Below are 18,168 nucleotides of genomic sequence, written 5' to 3'. Positions count from 1 at the left end.
CCTGGAGACCTTAATGAAATTTATTAACAAATTGTGACATAGTTATAGATGAATTGGAATTCTGGGTTTTATATAAGAACTTTCAGACTCTGGGGACTGACTGGTCTGGGTCTGGGAGGCATGAAGGGACAGCTGTTAGATGTATGGATCTTAGAAAAAAAATGATTTCCGGACTTGATTGCAAAATAGACCTGCATAGGTCTATGTTTTTGTTGTTGTTGTTGTTGTTGTTGACAGGCTGTTACTCTGTCTCCAGGCTGGAGTGCTGTGGCACAATCACAGCTTACTGCAACCTCAACCTCCCAGGGCTCAGGTGATTCTCCCACTTCACCCACCCCCTGCCCAAAGTAGCTGGGACTATAGGCACACGGCATTACACCTGGCCAATTTTTTGTATTTTTGGTAGAGATGGGGTTTTGCCATGTTGGCCGGGCTGGTCTCAAACTCCTGGCCTCAAGTGATCTGCCTGCCTCGGCCTCCCAAAGTGCTGGGATTACAGGTGTGAGCCACCACGCCCAGCCTACAGCTACTTTTCAAAATGGGCTTCGGTATATATGAACAGCAATTCTTAATTTAATGCCCAATTGTGTCTTGCCCATTCCAAGCAAAGGCAAATAATCTAACCAGAGTAACAGACCAAACAATGCTTTTTCTAAGTCTTCAAAATCCAGAATCTTCAGGATTATTCCTTGAGGAAGCCAGTGCTGAATATTCTCCATGCTGATTCAATGGACAGAGGAGGAGGTGACTGGCAGGATGCTGTGGTTGGTCACTAGCAGCCTCATGCCATTGACAACCTCTCTCTCTTTCTCTCACTCACACACACACACACACACACACACACACACACACACACAATTTTCTCAACATTGCTGCTGTTGGCATGATTAATCAAGAGCCTGGAAGTCTTTACAATCAAAGGCTACCATGTGGCAAGGGCCATCTGGGCATAAGACAGCCAGCCACGAGGCATTTGATAATAAGGGGCCTGTTGGATCCAGAGCCTGTGACACAGATGTCTGGGGCATGCTTCTTAGAAGCCACTCATTTTTCTCCATAGGATGCAGTGACACCAAATTTTCTGTTTAAAAAAAAATTAGATTCTAAGAATTATTTTAGAACTTAAAGTTCTGTCTTTGATTAGAGTTGTTCTGCTCTGTTCAGAGCAAATCCTGTTCTGTTCTGTCATCTCCCAGATAAGATCCAGACTGCTTTTACACTCTTGACAGAAACCCTGAGGGGTCAGCGAGGGAGTGGGGAACCAGGGCGAGGGCTGTGCTGGCGGTGGGGCGTTTGGAACAGCAAACGGCAGCAGTGAGGGCTTCAGGGCAGGCGGGTATAAAGGGACGGCTTCTGCAGTTCAACAAACACTGATTGAATGACAGGCCCTGGGCCCACTTGGTCCATTCATCTATTATTCATTCAGCATTTATGAAATGCTTGGCTCACCACTTAGCCCTTGTCATCCTCTGCCCTGGCTCCCACATCTATTCTTTACCTGCTCTGTGCCCGGTGAGTCTGACTCCTGTGCCCTCTAGCTTCAAGTAGAGTTCTACCCACAGTGGGTAGAGCATGGAGATGGGCATGTCAGGGTATCGATTTCCCTTCCGCTCTGCCTGCCTCAGAGAGTGGTGCTAGCCATGGTTGTGTTTCTTTTACCACAAGTCCAGTTAAGTAGTCACGACTCCAGCTATCACTGGGCCCTGGCAAAATTATTCCCTCTCCATTCTTCTTCATGCAGATGGGGGGTGACAAATTCCCTTGTTCTTCTAACCCTACCCCTGGGCATGTAAAGAGTCTCTTTATATTCTCTTCAAAATCCTAGCTGTGCATGCCATCCTTTTTCTGTCTGACTCTAAGATGGCCCTTGAATATGTGCTAAATTGTGCCTGATTGCTCTGGACAAGCAAGAGAGATGTAAAATTTTGTATATACTTCCTAGTATGAGGATATACCATTATGGGGTGGGGAGACATAATTTAATAGAAGCTCCTAGGAGAAATAACTGACAGATTTCATCTTTTATATACTTGAGTATTGTGTGTCAGTCAAAGACCAACCTGATCTCTGGTCACATCATTTGAAGTATTGCATCCAGAACAGGGGAGGTGATAGTACTACTTAGTTCTGTGAATTCTACATTAGCTCCCACTTGGAGTACTATGCTTATTTCCCTGCTCCTCCTCACTTTAGGAAAAAGCATGTTTCTTATCTTCAAGTTCTGTCACATAGAGCAGAAGTTGCAAGAGTTTTTCTTCAAAAGCCAAATAGTAAATATTTTCAGCTTTGTAGGCTAAATGTTCCGAGTACTCTGTTACTGTAGTACAAAAGCAGCCGCAGACAACATGTACATGAATAAGCTTGGCTGTGTTCCAATAAAACTTTATTTATATAAATAGATGGGCTGGATCTGGCCTGCAGGCATTACTTTGCTGAACTCTGATAGAAGAGTGCAAAATGAATTTATTCTAGAGGTGCCCAGAAGGCAGAAGTTTGAGCAATGTGTAAAAATCATGGGGTGGTAGATTTGGGCTAATTTTAAGAACATTCTAGTGGTGATCACTGTTCCCAAAGAGAATCATCTGTTTCATACGTCAGTGAGTTTCTTGTCTTTATAGGGGTTCAATGCAAAGCTGAGTGTTTTAGAAGAATTTTCTGCAGAGCATGGAGAGTAAATTGGATGATGTGGGAGGTAACACTGCCTCGCATTTCTGTATCTTCAGCATAGTACAATGCACACATAGTAAATCTCAGTTCTATGTTCCTAGAGGGAAGGGGCTGTGTCATATCCTTGCATCCCACTCACTCCTGAAAGTCTAGTATAGTGCTTTAAATATGGTGGGTGTGACTAATACATTTTTTTGTTCAACCTGACTCTTTAAATCCAATCTTGCTGACAAACTAATTACACTAATTTGTCTTTAGTACAATCATCACTACCAGTCATATTAAATAATTCAATTACCTCTGATAAGCTTCAACATTTGAGGACTTTCACTGAAAATAATAGACAACATTTACTAAGTTCTTAAAATATGCCAGCTATCATGCTAAGGACCTTACAGGCATTATCTTATTTAATGCTCCCCAAAATCTCTGAGGTAGGCACTATTATTACCCCTATTTTATTGATGAAGAAACTGAAATTCAGAGAAGACTCATAGCTAAGAAGTTGCATATCCAAAACTTGAACTGAGATCTCTTTGATGCCAAAGGCTGTGCTCCAACCACAATTCCATTCTGTTTCCCAGCCATTCATTTATGCTTTCATTCACTGAGTATTCAACAAATACCAATTGGTTGCCTGCTATTTGCCAAGTAGTATTTTAGGTGCTGATGATAGAGCTGTGGATGTAAACAGGTCAAGTCCATGCTCTGAAGAAACTTACATTCTGGGTGGAATAAAGTGGGGGTTGATACACAATTAACAAATGAGAAAATAACAAATTAACAATTTGTTAATTATAAAATAACAATTAACAAATGAGAAAATAATACATGGTAATTCATCACAAGACATGAGGAGATTAAAAAGACAATAAATATTTCTTGTCCACACTAGAATCACAGGTATAATCCTAATTGATGAATTTAGCAAAGAAATGGTACTTCGTCACAAGACATGAGGATTAAAAAGATAATAAATATTTCTTGTCCACACCAAAACCACAGGTATAATCCTAATTGATGAATTTACTGAAGTTCTTTCTTGTTTTTTTTTTTTCTTCAACTTTTAAGTCCTGGGGAAAATGCTTAGGATGTGCAGGTTTATTACACAGGTAAACATGTGCCATAGTGGTTTGCTGCACAGATCAACCCATCACCCAGGCATTAAGCCCAACATCCATTAGCTATTCTTCCCGATACTCTCCCTCCCCACACCCTGATAGGCCACAGTGTGTGTTGTTCCCCCCACCTGCTGCCCCATGTGTCCATGTGTTCTCATCATTCAGCTCCCTCTTATAAGTGAGAACATGTGGTGTTTGGTTTTCTGTTCCTGAGCTCTTTCTTGTTTACTGACATTAGCCCAAGGTTAGTCTTTTGTCCTGACAAATTGTCAGATAAATTGACATTAGCTCAACGTTAGTCTTTAGTCCTGACAAATTGTCAGATAAACTCAGATTCAGAAAGAAATCGTCAGGATTTCTGGCAATTGATAGGGATTACATATGGCAATTTATAGACATGCATGTGGAACTCTTGAATGAAAAGGAAGTTTAGTCAATAAAGCACTTGGGAATCACTCTTTTTGGGCAGACTGAACTTGAGCAGAAGCAAGCATATCCACTTGAGTCAAAGGCATGGGCCTTGTTTAGGAACAGAGGTACCAGGGTGGCTGAGAGTGGAGGAACCAAAGGGGAATTACAAAATCTTGATCGAGATTGAGATGGAGACAGAGGGAGCAAGATAAATGGGGTAAAGTCAAGTCAACTGTCAGGTCCAATAGGCAAGTGCTGACTGGGAATGGGAGACAGTGCCCAAAGGTCATGGGTGGAGTAAACACAAGCCCAGATGAGGAAGCGAAAGAATTCAATATTTTGTTTGTGTCTTAATGGGTGCCAACTACAAGGGGTGGGTGTGGGTGGCCTAGTTACAGGTGAAGGATAGGAATTGACAAATAGTAGTAATCCTTTTGCAATTCCAGAATTCCTTTCATTAGTGGATTGTAAAGTGATTTTCAGATTAGAGAGTCCCGACAGCATCAGCATAATCTTACTTTTAAAAATGGCTAAAAACCAGAAAGACAGCAATTAGTTAACATTTATTGGCTGCCAGATATTGTTTCTAAGCACTTTAATGCCTTATTTCATTTAATCTTCATAAGTACACTTTGAGAACCAAGCTTATTAATAGGGAGCTAATTAAAGAATGACTAAAAACATAAGTGACATTTGGAGGGAACTTGTATAATGTCATCAATGAAAATGAGTCCTAGTCATTCATATATTGATTTGTTCACTCACATATTTATTCAGCCTGTAATAATTGGGCACCTAATACATGTTGGGTGCTATTCTAGGGCCTTTGTCTGGATAATGTTATTGATTTCATTGTTTAACAGAGAGACAGTGGAGGGAGCAAGGGATTTTGAATCAGAAAATCTAGGTTCTGTTTCTAATTCTAACTGGTGCTGTGGTCCTTGGAAAAGTCAGGCTGCTTCTCTGTTTAATGTGTGCTGATGTAAAACAAGGAGCTAAGATGCTTGAGGTCTTTTAGAATTTACTGTTAAAGTATTCAGTAGCTTTATAGTACATTAATGCTTATAATAAATACTCACTTATAGTCTGTCATTTTACCCTCCCACCCCCATCAGGGAAATCATAGTATTTATGAGGCTTTAGAGATGGAAACTTGTCAGGGATTGGACCAAGTTCCTCTGCTCTTTTCACTGAATTTCTCTGCCTTCCATGTAGGATTTTGTGTTTAATTTCTAAAAGAATTATAAGAGAGCTGGGTGCAGATGTCAGAGGAAAAGGGAGAGATATAGATGATATAGAAGACAAGGAGAAGTTAAGACTGGGAAGGACAATGTACTAGCTCTCAGGAGCTTTGTGCCTTGTCTCTGAAATCATTCAGGGCTGCTACAATCATCAAAAAAAAAAAAAAAAAATGTATCCAAAGGCATAAGAAGAGAGACCTTCCAACTGGTGGAAATTACATTAAGGCAGATTTGGGTTCAGTAAAATGGTAGAAGAGTTCCTCACTGGACATTCCGATTGCCCATGACTGGGCAGAGCTAAAACAAATGGGTCATGTTACAAGGCAAATAACTTTTTAATTTTAAAGCCCACCAGTCAATAGATTACTATGGCCAAGGACGAAATGGGCCACTCTGGTAGGAAGTGAGCTCCTCTTCATGGTGCATGCTTATGCCGAGACAACGTAAAATCCTAGAGGGGTTAGCAACTTGGATCTGGGCTACAAGACCGGGAAAGGGACTTTCAACTTCGAAATGCTATGACTGTAGGAGGCAGGAGGCTTACAATTTTATCTGTAGTCTATAACCCCTAGTTCAGAGTTTAGATATTCTTAGGGTAAACTACTGGGGAATATTGAAGTCCCTTTTGCAGGCACTGACATCCAGGCCAAATTCGTTAATTAATTTATTTTATACAAGAAGTTTCTTGTATAAATTTTTGACAGAATACTCACCCTAACCCCTGTTTTTGGCATTTCTGACCTCTCATTCTTGACAAATAACCATGATAGGGACTTCTCCGGGAGCCAGAATTGAAATCAGAGTTGGACCAACACATTGAAATTCTAGGCCTACCAGTCAATAGATAAACAAGGTTACCTTTGAATTTGTCCAGCGCCCTTATTTTCCAAAATGTTTTTCATCTACTAGCTTTATTAGAAGTGTATCAGTCAATTGGTGTTGTCTGAGGATAATAACTTTGACAAGAGAAGGTGTATGGAAGTGCTTTGTAACAGTGAAACAGTCTGAAAAGTTAGAATTTTTATTATTGTTATAACCTGCCAAGGCCACAGTACTGGTTATTACCAGATCCATATCTAGAGCGGGTTACTTAGAATCCTTTTGGAGGTAAATAAATAGCACTACTGATAATTTAAAAAGAAGCAAAGTCCAAGTCTCCTTGATTGACCAGCAGACAATAGTAAAGTTTAGAGCTGGATTTTACAAGCATGAGAGGACCAAATCAGGATCACTTAAACACGGGCGGTTGTTCCAGTCCAGTGAGTAACTGTGGCATGAATGTGAGTCTGTAGAAATCTAGCTTTGCGACCTTGAGTAAGGCATGTTAAGTTTCTTGAGTCTTACTTCTTCACTTGTGAAGTGGAAATACCTATCGCTACATTTAGGTACCTTTTTGGATCATTGTGAATGCACACAGTATCTAGGAAATAGCAAGTCATGAATACATGCTAAAGATTATTAACAGCTAATATTGATTGCACATCTGGTATGTGCCAGGAATTATGGGAATCCTCAAAGCATTTCTAGGAAATAATTGGGACAATGACGGGTTGGACATGGGGATGAAGTGGCCACCAGCAGTGGACCTGAACGAAATGACTTTCTGCTTAGTTTAGTTCAGAGGCCACGAGTGTAAATCCATCTTTCCCTGATGGTGAGGGGCATTTACAAGCTAAGGCTACACTAATAATTTAAAGTGGACTGGGAAATAGTGATTAAAAAATACCTCCAAGTGATGAAAAGACACTGTTTAGACTTCTAAAGGAAATGGTTTTAAAAATAATCCCCAATTGATTGCAACATTAAGAACATTCTTAAAATGTTACCTTTGTCCTGATCTCTTAATCCCCATAAGGGGTGTTCTGTAAAGGTTCTTTAAGCATTTGAAGCCACTAATACCATGAGTGGAAAAAGAACACACTCTTTTAATTAAAGTGGAAAATTGCTATGTTCATGTTAATTTCAACTGAGAACACCTAAAAGTATAAGAGAATACATATTTCCTGGTCTTAGTATCCAGGGCTTAGGATTATTAAAGATCAGTAGCATCAGTAGCCAAAATTGTTCCTATTTTACACTTCATAATCAGGAAGACTGTTGGGAGGGGAAAGTTAGCAGGAGATGGATTTTAGTTTTCCAATTACGTCAGCCTAGTTGGAGAACATCTAAATGCCATTTTTCCTTGACCTTTGAACTGTCTTCTCCCTCGCTCTTGGGCAACACAGCAAATGACCCTCACAAAGCAGCAAATTAGTAGCAAGTGCCAAGGCTGACACTTCTGCTTTTCAATCTAGTTGTTTGTTTCGCTATCCAAAGCTGCCTTCTTCAGGAGTAGCTGCACTTGGCAGAATGAAAAACTGTGCTTCCGTTTACTCATTTTTCCCAAGGCTAATTTAAAAGTGCTGTGGGTAGGTAAGTGATGTTGATAATGGGAACATCTTAAGCTATTAAGTTGAGAACTGAAATATCAGCATGGGCACAATAGCCTCATTCTCTAGCTGATGGAAATGAGCCCATATACTGTTTTTTAGCCTGAGAGGGCCATGTGTCGTTCCTTTTGGTCTCCATAAGCCAGGGGATCTGGCTCGCCAGAGCTGGGAAGATTATAGCATTGGAGCAAATAATGTGCTTTAGTCTGAGATTCTTTAAGGCCCAAATTTGCTCCAATTGCTTCATCCCGGGTTCTCACTTGTTTCCCCCTCATCGGTTTTGGTGACATTATTTTCCAAAGTAGCCCAATTGCATCAATCATTTATTCTAATGTAAAAAAATTGGAGGATTTTTTCCTTTGTGTTACTGTGTGCGAACATTGGTCCACCTGATTCATTACACATAGGCAGCATGGTTCACTGGATGTGTATAGGATTCTGAATCAGACCAAAAAGGATATAAACATGACTTGTGCCACTATCTAGCCTTGTGACCTTGAGCAAGGCATGTAAGCTCCTTGAGTCTTGTTTCTTCACCTGTAAAGTGGAAATACCTCTCGCTACCTTTAGGTACCTTTTTGGATCATTGTGAATGTGCACAGTATCTAGGAAATAGCAAGTCATGAATACATGCTAACGATTATTAACAGCTAACATTGATTGCACATCTGGTATGTGCCAGGAATTATGGGAATCCTCAAAGCATTTCTAGGAAATAAGAACCATTATTATCTTCACTTGCCGATGAGAAAGAGATGGACTAAATACTGGCTTAATGTCCCAAAGGTAGGAGATGGCCATGCCAGGATTGTAGAGCCTGCAGCTGGCCTCTACTCCACATGTAAGAAGAATGGCTGTGCAGGGTTTTGCCACCTGGAGTAAGAACTGCCTGAATATGTATCCCAGGGAGGATTCTAAGACCTGCAGAACTCCTTGCTCCCAATCCCTCCTCTTTTCCATGCCTTCTCATTCATACTTAAGCCAGAAGATGGGAGGGGCAAATCTGATGCAAACAGACAGGATCACACAGCCAGTAGACCCCTTGCAGTCCTGCTATAACTTGGCTTCACACTCAGCTGTGAACTTGTCAGCTGAACACACAACTGCAAGTGCAGTGTTCCATGTGCATGCCATTAAGAAAACTCCAGTCATTCTAATGTTATTTTATTAGAAGGAAGGAATGGAGTCTTAAATACAGATCCACTCTATTAAGATAGTTGAAAAACATAGATGTAAATATCATGACATTATTGTGCTATCACCATTACATCATCCTGCATACCCCCACTCTCCACAAACTTAAATAGAAGTCATTTTTGTTATCAATACTAAATACCCTTTAATCTAAGATATTCAGATCAGAAACTGTTGTGGTAACTTATGTACAGCTAAAAAGGTGTACAATGCAGATTAAAGAGATCATGACACTTTGCTCTTTCATTAAAATACTAGTGTGTTGTCCATCAACTGATGAATGGATATACAAATGTGGTATAACCCTACAGTGGAATTTTACTCAGCCATGGAAAAAAAAGAAGCACTGATACATGCTACAACACAAATAAACTTCAGAGAACAATATCGTAAGTGAAAGAAGCCAGGCACAGAAGACCCCGGATAGCATGATTCCATTTATGTGAAATGTCTAGAAAGCTAATCTATGGAAACGGAAGGTGGATGAGTGGTTGCCAGGGGCTGGGGGCCGGGGAGAAAAAGGAGTGGAGAGTGACTGCTATCATGTAGTTCTTGGGGTGATGAAATGTTCTAAAATTAGATTATGGTGATGGTTGCACAATTGTAAATACAGATGGTCTCCAACTTACTATAGTTCCATGATTTTTTGACTTTACGAGGGTGCAAAAGAGATAGGCATTCAACCTGCTCCTTGATGGGATTAGGTCCAGATAAACTATAAGTTGAAATTATCATAAGTTGAAAACATCCTTTTGACTTAAACAATAGTTTTAACTTTCAACTTGCAATGAGTTTTTGGGCTCTAACCCCACTGTAAGTTGAGGAGCATCTGTATACTAAAATCCATTGAATCGTATACAGTTGTCCCTCAGTATTCACTGGGAATTGGTTCCATGTACAAATTGGTTATGTGCAAATACTACAGCATCTTCTATCAAGGACTTGTGCATCTGTGGATCTAATGAATACCAGAATACCAGATCCACAGACGCACAAGTCTTTGATATAAGACGTTGTAGTATTTGCACAGAACCTATTCACATCCTCCCATATACTTTAAATCATCTCTAGGTTACTTATAATACCGAATACAATGCGAATAGTATGTAAACAGCACGTGAATATTTGTTACACTATATTGTTTTACATTTTGTATTATTTTTTATTGTATTATCATTTTTTTTTCCAGAATATGTTTTATCCCTGATTGGTTGAATTCATGGATGTAAAACTTGCGAATACAAAGGGCTGGCTATACTTTAAACAAGTGAACTTTATGGAACATAAAGTATATCACAATAAAGCTGCTTAAAAAATACCAGTCTGTTATTTCCTCTAATTATGTGCAAAAATGATAATATTCTTTCATGTTCAGCAGCTCTTTTTGAATAAATAGCAATGAACAAGAAGGCATTTCATTCACTTCCTCTGAGACTTGATAATTAATCTTGTCCTCACCTCCTCACTTATTAACCTGCCCATCAAGTATTTGACTACTGGGAAGGCAGAGTTGCAGAGATAATTAGCTCTCTGCTTATCAAGCTCAACTCTCAGGCCAGACCTGCAAATCTGCCTCCATCTCTGCCTCCTTCCCTGTATTCCCTCTTTTTCCTTTCAACCCTTACTGCTAAGCACCCAGTCAGCTTTCAAAATCAGAGCTGAACTGACTCAGAGCAGGGACTTCTGTCTCTGTGGGTCTTCACTGCAAAGGGAACCAGAGCCATTTGTTAATGACTAAAAAGCAGAAACTGATGGAGACAAAAAGAGACGGTGTTGAATTCCCTCCTTTCTGGATGCTGGTGGTGGTTATGTAGGCAGCTTTCATTTCAGTAAGTGTGCACTACAGTAGGAGTGAGATGGGAACCAGGATGCCAATTGAGAGAGCTAAAAAAAATTGTGATGGGCATTAGGCATCAAGAGAAAAAAGTTCTTTTAGTGTTTTCGACTTGCTCAATTTACTGGACAAGCAACTAAGGTGATGGGCAAATTGTATCCTTTGGATTGAAATCTCAGTCCAGTTTCTAAATATTGAGGGAGTCTTGTTCTCTGCTCAGATTTCCTGCATCCATAAGGTATTGGCCAGGGGATGAGCCACAGTGGAACTGTACAACTCAGACAGAACCCTCACTCCACATTCCTCTGGCCTAGCAAAGGTGGGAGGATTTACACAAAGGTCAAGGCATCAACTACAGCAAATGTGGGGTTGAAACTTAACTGGTCTCCAGACAGTAGGTGGACCTCAAGTCTGAAAAGATTCCAGAAACTTTGCCAAATCCACCCCCTCTATCATTCAGAAACATCACCACTATAATTATAGGTTTTAAGCATTGTAATCTACTTTTTTTTTTTTAACTCATTGGATACCTATTTCTCCTTTCTCCCATTTTCTTCTTCCCTTTACTGTCCATCCTCTGCCAGTGAAAGAGTAACTTTACTCCTTCCCACTTTCCCTAAAAGTACCAAGCAGCAGGGTGGGAGTGGGCACAAGGCATGGATTCTGCAAACATGCTTTCTCTGCTACTCCCTTGAAGGACCTAGTCCTGAAGCAGAGAAAGAGAAGTGAGCTTATGGTACAAGGAAATCTGTCCAGAATCCAAGAAGCCAGGTGACTTACACTGGGCATATTGCAAGCCTGTCAAATTTTGAATGCTTGCTTCCAAATGCAGAGGGTGAAGTCACAGAGCTTGCCAGATTTACCAAGGGTGCCTGCTAGGGTTTGCTCCTGGCACTGAATATCCTCAACTACCAGTCTGTGCAGCTGTCATGAGCACCAACCTGATTGCTGATTACCCCTTGGCAAGTTGACTCTTCAGACAGATTAATATTTGCCCTGGGATATACAAGGCTCTTATGATCCCTCCCCATTGCAAAGAAAACAATAATTGAATAAGTTCCTTTTGATGGTGGTTGGATTTGCTTGGTGTGGCTTGATTTGGTTTACAGCTCGTTTGCGGCAGAATCAAAATGGCTCAAGTCAAGGCAGCTGTGGTTTCAGTAAAGCAGGAGGAATAAGGAGTTAGGACGGGTGGGGCAACCATATCAAGGGCAAGCTACAGGGTTGAGTCATGAGTCCTTTTCACTTAAAGCTGTAGTCTACGCTACCATCCCTGCGTTGCCAGCATCTGCTCACCTGGCTTCTTTGGAACACGGCACACAGGATGGGACACGTGATTCTGAAAGGGCAAGCAATGGCCACAGAACTTAAGGTGTGATCTCAATCCTTCTTGTCAAAAATCACTTTTCAGACAGGAAGTAAATTTTTAGCTCTAAATTATGTAAAGTCAAGAATCTAACCACAACAGAGGACAAAAATGGAAACCTTCTCATAATGTCATTTGTTTGGATGGTGTCATGGGTTGAATTGCATCCTCCCAAAAGAGATGCTAAAGTCCTCCAGTACCTTAGAATGTGACTTCATTTGGAAATAGGGTTCTTGCAAATATAATTGGTTAAGATGAAGTCATAATGCAGTGGGATGGGCCCTTAATCCAACAGGACTGGTGTTTTTGTCAGACAGAGAAGAGACACATAGGGAGGACACTTTGGAAAACAGCGGCAGAGATCAGGGTGATGCAGCTACAAGCCAAGGATTGCCAAGGAGTGCTGCCGCCGCTAGGGTGAGGCAAGGGAGGACTCCACCCACCATCTCAGAGGGAGCATGACCCTGTGGAAACCTTGATTCCACACTTGTTGCCTCCACAAGTGTCAGAAAATAAATTTTTGTGGTTTTAAACCATCTGGTTGTGGTGCTTTGTTATGTCAGCCCTAATAAACTAATACAGATGATTTATATGTGAGCCGGCTGGGTTTGCCTATAAATGCCTTCTCTGCAACTTCTTATATGAACCAATTTAAAATTTAATAGAATTTTTAGTTAGTGAAAAAAGTTGGATGGTATGGAAATTGGTTGGCCTAATGTGGACACAGCACATGTTTTATTCTAGTGTAGCGTGATGTGCTGAATCCCTGTCAACTCCAGAGGGGATGGCACCAGCTTCAAGAGGCTGAAGAAGAGATCCAGAGCCAGAAAATGAGACACTGGGGTTTTACTGGGGGTTTACATACAGGGGAGAGAGTCTCGTGGAGGCGGGCTGGACAGGAGAACTGCTGGTCCAGTGGCAGTGGGCTGGTAAGAACAACCACAACCTCTGGCAAAAGGCAAGCAGTTTATAAAACATTTTCACTTAACATCCTCCCCATAGCAACCTCAGCCTGGAAACCTTCATTTAACCCCAAACAAAGGATGCTGATCCCCTGTATGGCCCACATTCCCCAGGATGGGCTGGGGCTCAGATGTTCCTCACAGATAAGGAATTAATCTCTAGGATGGCCACTTCCAATTCCTTAGCTCAGAACTCTGAACATATATTTGGGTGCATCAGCCACACAGGGTCATTCTCACAGTAGGCGCAAGTCAAGTTATCATTATTAGGAGCACCTACCATACAAGCATCCTTGCCCCCTCCAGTGAGAAAGTTGCTCATGTCCTGTGAAAAGCCAGTGATAATGTTCTGAGTTCACTGCTATGATGTCTTGTTATTCTTTCTTTAAAGAAGAGCTGTGACCACCAGAAAGAGTTTTAAGAATGAATAAGGAGATACAGGACAGACACAGAGACCCTGGAGGACAAATGATGCCAAAAGAATACTTATACCTTTGGCATTTCCCCAGAAGGAGGGGAAAGAAGAGTAGAGGGAGGTAGTGATAGTACCTCACCCTTCAATCCTCACTCTGGCTTTGATGTTGTCATTAGCATGTATCCCCAGAAAAGTCACTTATCTCTCTCAGGGCTACAATTTTATTGAGGGGAAATTGATTTCCACTTACCAACCTATGATAAAACATGGAGGAGAAAAAGATAAATAAATTAAACCTTCATGTTCCAGGTCTTCAGGAAAAGCATTTTGTGGTCTCTAAAGTTTCTAGTATCTTGGTTTTGTGTTCAGAACACTCAAGACCATCAACATCTGCATACTCTAGGCCCCGACTCCTCTTTCTAGAACACAGATACTATATTCAGAAACCTTTCCAGCCCAAAGGGAATCTTGTGAAATCGGGATATATACTGTTTTGTAAAAAAAAAAAAAAATCCCAGATATCATGTTATTTTACTCCTACCTATTTCACTATGTATCTCTGGCAATTATGACCATATTCTTATATAACCAGTGTTCTTTTCATATCCAATGGAATTACTAATTCCTTGGTATCAACTAATATGGATAGTTATATTTTTTGCAATTCATAATAGGAAACACATTAGTCCTATTCAAAATAGGAAACACATTGGTGAATTACTCTAAATTGTTGAAGTTGAAGGGACCTCAGGGAAACAATTTCTGTTAGTACCTAAATTTCTCAAGGCAGAAGGCAGAAGGCTACATGCCCTATTGTTAAATGGCATAGGACATTAGTATGTAATGAGGGACTTTGGGGGTTATCCAGCTGAACTTCTCATTTGATAGATGAGGATGCTGACAACCTGTGATGGTTAATTTTGTGTCAACTTGACTGGGCTACGGGGTGCCCAGATAGCTGGTAAAACATTATTTCTGATGTGTCTCTGAGGGTGCTTCCAGGAGAAACACCCAGTATACTTGGTATTGAATTCATAGACTGAGTAAAGAATGTCCACCCTCACCAGTGTGGGTGGGCTTTATCTAATCTACTGTGGGCCTGAACAGAACAAAAACATGGAAGGGGTGCAAATTCTCCTTCCTTGAGCTGGGACATCCCTCTATTCCTGCCCTTGGACATCAGACGCTTGTTCTCAGGGCTTTAGACTCTCAGACTTATACCAGGCCTCTCTCTGGTCCTCAGGCTTTGGTCGTGGAGTGGGAGTTAAACCATCAGCTCTCCTGGTTCTCAGGCCTTCAGAAGAAGACTGAAGTACACCACTGGCTTTCCTGGGGCTCCAGCTTGCAGACGGCACATAATAGAGGACTTCTTGCCTCCATAATCGTGTCAGCCAATTTCCATATAAATCTCCTTTCATTTATGTCCATATATATCCTATTGGTTCTGCTTCTCTGGGGAATGTTGACTAACATAGGCCCTGAAAAGCCATGTAACGTGTGGTGAGTCAGAGACCAAAGCAAAATTGTAACCCACCCATTTCTGACTCCCATTCCACAGCAGACTGATTCTTTAGGAATGGAGATGCCATAGGCTTTCTTAGCAGCCAAACTTATTATTTAATTCCAAAGTTATTGTCTCTGGCTCACTATACTCCCAATTAACTACACTTTAAGTTCACTTCCTCCATGTAAATAGAGACCAAGTAGCTTGAATATTCTTCCTTCTAACCTGTCATAGTTTTGAAAACCATCATTAAGTTGTGTTTCAGGCTTTTCCCATCAGATTAAGCAGCTTTCAATCTCATCCCTTCCTCACAGCATGTTTTCTCTCCTCGAAGGCTGTAAACAAACAAATGAAGAACCTATGGGCTACCAAAGATACATCTGTTGGGAGCAAAAAAATGTCATGCTCTCATTTTTGCCAAGTGGTCATGAGAATATGCTGGCAAAACAGACCACACTCAGAAACAGGCTCTACTGAGCTACTATAGCCTGGTCTTTTCAACCATGTTTATTAATAAATGAACAACAAATGGAAAACCAAACACTGTATGCCCTCACTCATAAGTGGGGGCTAAACTATGAGGATGCAAAGGCATAAGAATGATACAATGGACTCTGGGGACTTGGGGAAAGGTTGGGAAGGGGATGAGGGATAAAAGACTACAAGTTGGGTTTAGTGTATACTGCTCAGGTGATGAGTGCACCAAAAATCTCACAAATTACTACTAAAGAACTTACTCATGTAACCAAACACCACCTGTTCCCCAAAAACCTACAAAAATAAAAAAAATAAACAACAAACAACAAAACCCTTCACATATAAAGAGGAAAAGAAATCAGGAAGCTGAGATTGGGACTTGGGTAAGCTCTTGAAAGATTTACTGAGCGACTGAGATGTTGCTTGAGTGACTTGATGGCTCCTCTCTCCTCGGATTATCACATCAAGGTCTGGCGCTCTGGAGACCATATTGCTTTCTGCTCATTCTGGTGATCACATAAGGGCGGGGAGAGGGGCTGGGTGGGTGGTGGGCAGTAAATAAGTCCGAATATCTCCAGGGTCCAAAGTTGTGTCTGGATAAATTAAAACACCAAGTTACAAAGTTGAAGATTAAGCTAACAACCACTCATCAGTGGATAAAAACATTGCTTAACTACAGGATGCCGAAATGCTCGTCTGCTATTTTGACCGAAGTAAGCAACTACCCGGCTGGTTGCCTTCTGACATGAAATTAGAGCACAACCTTGATGAACTGGGATTTAATTTAGTTAACTGAAAAATAAAAGGTGTTTTTTTGTTACATTCTACTGGAGGAAAAGTAAAGTGGCAAGAAAGCAAGCAAGGATCAGGGCTTTATTAAAATCACCTCCGAGACAATGGGTCGCCAGTGATGCACATTGGAATCATCTGAGAAACTTTAAAAACTACGGCTGCCTGGCTCCCATCCCTAGACATCCTGATTTAATGGCATGGGGTGCTGCCTGAGGGTTAAAATTCTAATGTGGAACAAAGTTTGAGAACCACTGCTCTAGGTATTTCCTGGTGCTGGTGTAATGCAGCCCGGTCATCTAAACTATCTATAACATTGGACTGAGGAACATATTTTTTTTCCTTTTAAAGCTACTGATTGCAAGTAGAACAATCCATTCAAGGCCCCATAAATAAAAATGTAACTTAATGTCATTTAGAGATTTGTGTTTTTTTTTTTTTTCTTAGAGAGTTCTATCCTGTTGCTTTTGAAATGAAGACTTAGGAAACAAATACTTCTTTACCATTCAGTCCGAAAAAGAAAATAATTCTGTCCTAGGGAAATCAGCTAAGGAAAAGGCATGAAGAAGGGAAAGAGAGACAGAGAAGGAATGCAGAGAGAACCAGGGCATAAGACACAAACCAGATCTCTCAGACCTGCCTCCTCTCCCGCTCCTCGACTTCCCCAGCACAGGTATGTCCCACTGTCTTGTCCTCGCAGCCTCTCCACCCAGCATGTATGTGTTGGCTTCCGGTGAGAGAGGAGGGGAGAAAAGGCCGCCAGAGGCAGACACAGCTGCCTCACCTTTGCTGAGCCGTTGGTTTTATTGATCTGTTCTTGTGTCTGCACTTCAGTCTGTTCTGTCCTGATTACGTCCACTGTTTGAGCCCTGACCCTTCTTTCTCCTCCCTCAGTTATTTTTTCTCGTGGTTCTGCAAAACCTCTTCTTAGGCTTCTGAGGGTCTGCGTGTGCTTGCCGCATCCTGGAGTTTCAGACTGACTCCAGTATCTTCCTGTCTTTCCAGGTTGTGTTGTGGCTTCTCTCGCCAGAACCTAACCCCGCGGTTTTCTGACCGTCTTTGTTAGACACGGCAATCATGATGCCTGCCTCAGCCAGTGCCCGTCCTGAGGGAGCCTGCCTTGGGCAGCCATGTTTTGTTCTGGGTGACATTGACTCCCTACTGGCCTTCCTCATCTCATGGGGGTCCTGACCAGGACCCAGGGCAGCTGTAGTGTGGGAAGGCCAGGGGCCTAAGAGGTTGTCTGGTAGGAAAAGCTTTGTCCAAATAGGGGAGAGCAGGATAATCAGATTCCTTACTTTGGGAATTCGAACTGGGAAATATGGCCACGATAAGAAAGCAGCAATGTGAGAAACAGCTGAGAAGTTATGAAGTAGAAAAATGGCAGTGTGGCAAATGGAAGGGATGAATGAGCAGAAAATGTGAGGTAGGGAAATCATACACAGAATGAACATAGAATACAACCTTTGAGAATTTGATGAAAGCTCCCTTCCCCAACAGGCAGAATAAATACATACACAAGAGAATTGTGCAAGCTTTTGGGAGTTCGTGGACTCTCTGAGGCCCATGTATGAACCCACATAGGGTTCACAAAAGCCAGTTGAATTTCTTAGGTACCAGGTAAAACCTTAGCTGGTGAAGGGAAGACAGATGAGCAGCTTGGGAGGACGATCTGTAGAGGAGGCTTCCTCAGCCTCAGCACTGCTGACATTTCGGGCTGGATAATATTTTGTCGTAGGGGCTGTCCTGTGCATTGTA

General features: G+C 41.4%; 1 protein-coding gene and 1 long non-coding RNA gene across 6 annotated transcripts in view; one reads left to right on the top strand and one right to left on the bottom strand.

Annotated features, from left to right (window-relative positions):
* LOC105473061 (prolactin receptor) overlaps nucleotides 1–18,168 on the bottom strand; it is a 167,334-nt gene that overhangs the window by 60,623 nt on the left and 88,543 nt on the right. The gene's annotated exons all lie outside the window — the stretch shown is intronic.
* Nucleotides 1–18,168, top strand: part of LOC139363907 (uncharacterized) — a 123,838-nt gene that overhangs the window by 18,903 nt on the left and 86,767 nt on the right. The gene's annotated exons all lie outside the window — the stretch shown is intronic.

This window comes from Macaca nemestrina, chromosome 6 (assembly GCF_043159975.1).
Source record: "Macaca nemestrina isolate mMacNem1 chromosome 6, mMacNem.hap1, whole genome shotgun sequence".
Taxonomy (NCBI): Eukaryota; Metazoa; Chordata; class Mammalia; order Primates; family Cercopithecidae; genus Macaca; species Macaca nemestrina.
Note: the sequence above shows the minus strand (reverse complement) of the source record. Positions and strands in the feature narration are given on the sequence as shown.